We start from the raw sequence: 4,556 nt of genomic DNA, 5'->3' as shown, positions 1-4,556 counted from the left end.
ACCTGGAAGTAGTACCTCAGGTTGAAAACTTTGCTTCAGGATGAGAACAGAAATTTCACGGTGGCGGCAGCGGGAGGCCCCATTAGCTAAAGTGGTACCTCAGGTTAAGAACAGTTTCAGGTTAAGAACAGACCTCTGGAATGAATTAAGTTCTTAACCTGAGGTACCACTGTAATAGAATTAAGTCAGCTTACAAAGAGAAACATACAATATCTAAAGCATATAACAACCAGCACTCCTAAAGCAGATATTTATTTATTTATTATACTAAATTAGTATATTGCTTGACTGTAATAATTTTTGTGAGCAGTTTACAAAAAATGAAAAACATTAAAAATATCAATAAAAATAGGCATTTAACAACATTCCCAAGAGCATTAAAGACAACAGTGAACAAAAAGATTTAAACATATGCCAACATACAATTTATGTCTAAACGAAAATGTTTTAAGCAGACATTGAAAAAGCACAGTGGTGCCACTGCTGAAGTGTGATGCCCTGGGGTCTGCCACAGGCCTCAGCCGCATGACCCCAGTAAGCACGAGTCAAGGGGGGGCAGGGAGGGGCAGCTGTCCCCTAAATCAATAAAAATACATACTGAGGTTCTCCCCCCCCCACAAAAATCCCATCTATGCCATGCCGGTAAGCAAGGCTTCAGGGGAAAAGGGGGACTTTCCTGTTTTTTCTCAGGCCGTGAGACAGGATGGACTACTAGTGAAATCCATTCATTCTGAGGGACTTTCCACAATGAGAAGTAGCAGCAGAGAGCTTCAGTTACTTTCCTTTAACTAAGGCAGGGAGAAGGGGAAAAACTTTGCTGACATTTCAAGAAGCAGTGGAGCTGCGGTCAGGACCCTAGCAATCTAGTGACGCCTTCCTAGAGAATGACCAAATGGGAACAATGCACTGGGACCCCATTGGAGGGAGTGGGAGAAGGTTGACCCCACTGACCAGTAATTTTGACACCTCCTACTGCAAAGGTAAGGGATGTGGGTGGCGCTGTGGGTTAAACCACAGAGCCTAGGACTTGCCGATCAGAAGGTCGGCGGTTTGAATCCCCGCGACGGGGTGAGCTCCTGTTGCTCGGTCCCTGCTCCTGCCAACCTAGCAGTCTGAAAGCACGTCAAAGTGCAAGTAGATAAATAGGTACCACTCTGGCGGGAAGGTAAACAGCGTTTCCGTGCTTCTCTGGTTCACCAGAAGCGGCTTAGTCATGCTGGCCACATGTACGCCGGCTCCCTCGGCCAATAAAGCGAGATGAGCGCCGCAACCTCAGAGTCGGTCACGACTGGACCTAATGGTCAGGGGTCCCTTTACCTTTACCTTACTGCAAAGGTAAGCTTCCACCCCCCACCCCCAATATGAATAGATTTCAGCCTCCTACTGCACAATTGGCGGGAAATTTCCCACACTTTCTGTGGGGCCCAAATAGCCCTGCAAAAGTGTATGTGTGGGTTTCATGCATTTTAAATCAGCAGTCCCACTGCAGATGGATAGGACCATTGGTGATAGCCTAACAGGGTTTGTGAGCAGGTACAGTGGTGCCCCGCAAGACGAATGCCTCGCAAGACGAAAAACTCGCTAGACGAAAGAGTTTTCCGTTTTTTGAGTCATTCCGCAAGACGAATTTCCCTATGGGCTTGCTTCTTGTGAGTTTGTTTCCTTTTTCTTAAAGCCGCTAAGCTGCTAATAGCCGCTAAGCCGCTAAGCCGCTAAGCCGTTAACAGCCGATAAGCCGCTAATAGCCGTGCTTCGCAAGATGAAAAAACCGCAAGACGAAGAGACTCGCGGAATGGATTAATTTCGTCCTGCGAGGCACCACTGTACAAATACTTGTAGGAGAAAACAGTCTAAATAGTTGCAAGTAAATGTTTCAACAAGGGTCAAACCACAGATTACTGCAGCCTACCCCAGCCTGGTGCCCTCATAATGCTGTTAGACTGCCAGAGATGACAGAATAAGTTGTAGTCTAAAGGTCTGGGGGGCACCAGGTTGGGGAAATCTGGCCACGCAAAGGGGTGCTGTTGCTGCTGCAAAAAACTGTTAACGGCACTGTTAGTCTTTTCTTGTGCAAAACCCACCTCCTCTGCACCAGTTCTTACGATGATTTTCTCTCAGCAGAGTGACTGCATGGTAAATCTGTTAAAATATTAATGCAATAGTCTGAACTCCTCTCCTGAAATACACAGCACAGCGAGGTCACTTGTCTGTGGATCATTGAATCAATATGTTGCTAAATTACTCTGCAAATGGAATCACTGGCTGCTTATAGAAGACGTGCAGCAGAGCGCATAAGAGACTAGGAGTGAAACCTAGGTGCTTTTTAAAGTGTGTCATGCAATTTGTTGTCAGTTGGTTGCTCTTTTGCTGGAAGAAGGTTTGGCATAGCAAGAGGCTCACCAGATCTCTATGCCCCAACTACCATACCGACGGACTCCTCGACTGACTGTTTTTCCTTCCGTGGGTTGGGCATGGGGTCCATCTGAGAATGAACAAAGTTCAGCTGAACATAAGCTCTCCCTCCCTCTCTCCCTCTGCACAGCATGCAGGGTAAAGAAAGAGCACACCCACCAAGCATTCCTGCCCCACCTCCAATATCCATGCTCAGACAACAGGGAACCTCTGGGAACCTCTAAGTTAGATTACTGCAACGCGTGTACATAGTATTGCCTCTGAAGACAGTTCAGAAACTTCAGCTAGTGCAGAATCTGGCAGCCAGGTTGCTCATCGCAGCAAGACAGTTTGAGCATATTACATACACCAATCCTGGCATGACTGCACTGGCTACCAATTAGTTTCCAGCCTCAATTCCTGAGCCTTAAGCAGCTCAGAACTGCAATATCTCAAGGACCTTCTCTCCCCATATAAACCAACTTGGACTCTAAAGCCCTTCTTTGTGTGTCTCCTCTGTGAGAGGTCCAGAGGGTGGCCATATTTTCATGGGCTTTTTTGCCGTGGCTCCCCATCCCCTGGGAGAGTCCTCTGGTAACTTCCTTACACATCTTTAGGCGCCAAGCATAAATGTTCCACTTCAACAAGGCCTTTGGCTGATTAATAGTCCTTTTATCTGTAGGGAGGTTATTGGTTTGGTTTGGTTTGCTTTGTTCTTGCTCTTGTTTTAATTATGTATTTTGTGGTTTTATTCTGTATTTTATATTGTGAACCACCCTGAGATCTCCAGGAGAAGGGTGGTATACAAATTTAATTAACAACAACAACAACAGATATTGACTAATTTGGCTTAGAGGGTGCACTTGTTCTGGAAACTCTAGAATTCCTAGGTTTGAGATACTGGGTGATGTGTGCCACCCTATAAGACATGGCGGCTGATTGACAGAAAGAAGAAGGAACCAGCACCAAGGGCGTTGGCATTCCAGGGTAATGGGAAGGCAGGACAGCTGGTAGAATTTGCTGGACAAGGAATACACTGGATCAGTGGATTGGGCCCTTGGTGTCCAGAGCATTTAGAACAGGGGTAGGAACCCTGTGGCTCACCAGATGTTGTTAGACCAACTATTCATCTTCAGAGGAGAACTATTTATACAAAAGAAATGTTGGAAGAATTTTTGTAATATTAATTCCACTGATTACATTATGCAGAGAGCAAATGTAAGTGAAATTTATAAATACTGTACTAGACAAGGGGTCACAGATGGGGGGGGGGGTGAGCCTTGAATGTTACAAGTATGCACTGGGCCCAGAGGTTTGAACACTGGACACATGCAAGCTAAATATTTTTTTGAAGAAGTAAGGTCTGTACTGAGAATTACCTTTAAAATTAACTATGCATACTGTGCATCCTCACAAAATATCTTTTTTAGAATTCACTAAGATGTGGAGGCTCTTGTAATTAGATACAGATAGTGGCTGACAAGATGGGTGGGTGGGTGGGTGGGGGAGACTTCTACATTTCTTTGTTCCCGAAGTCAATTATTCTTCCAAATCCTTTTGAGCTGAAAGAGAATAATATCACAAAGTTAAAACTTGACAACATTTCCAGTGGTGTATTCTGTGCGGCCATTGTAAGTGCTTCTGTGAACAGGGGGATGTTGTGATTACAGGTGACACAGAGCTCCCAGAGGTACATTTGACTTTCATATACTGAGGCCATTGCAGAAGATTACCAAAGTCTGTCAGGACAAGTAATTCCAAGAGACTGTGTGTGTGTGTGTGTGTGTGTGTGTGTGTGTGTGTGTGTGTGATGTATAAATTGAAGGAAGGACAGGAATGGCTTGGACATGGCTCCAGACCTACAATATGGCCAAAACTAATTGGCAACAGAGAAATGAGGCTTCTAGGTTCTCTGTAATTCAAAGTCAGGGCCCCTACCATTATGTAGAGTGAGGCATCTGCCTCAGTAAATATATGCTTGGGGAAACAGCGGTAGCTCCCTGACTGCTCTTCAGGAGCCCCACAGTCATTCCCACACAGAGCTCTGTGTGCCTCATGGTTTGTCCTGGTCCTGCAAACCAGCCCTGCTGCCTCAGATGTGTATCACTTTCACAGAGACATCCTTTGCTAAGCTAATGAAATCCTTTCACTCAACTCTGTGCAGT

General features: G+C 45.4%; 1 long non-coding RNA gene across 1 annotated transcript; it reads left to right on the top strand.

The window, feature by feature from the left end:
- The first annotated feature begins 511 nt into the window (after positions 1–511).
- On the top strand, positions 512–3,086 carry LOC307224379. Its single transcript, XR_013842482.1, has 3 exons — positions 512–980; positions 1,336–1,525; positions 1,816–3,086. It is a non-coding gene; the product is annotated as an uncharacterized lncRNA (long non-coding RNA).
- Positions 3,087–4,556: the final 1,470 nt, after the last annotated feature.

Source organism: Podarcis cretensis (assembly GCF_951804945.1).
Source record: "Podarcis cretensis genome assembly, chromosome: 1".
Classification (NCBI taxonomy): domain Eukaryota; kingdom Metazoa; phylum Chordata; class Lepidosauria; order Squamata; family Lacertidae; genus Podarcis; species Podarcis cretensis.
The sequence above is the reverse complement of the archived record's forward strand: the minus strand, read 5'-3'. Positions and strand labels throughout refer to the sequence as shown.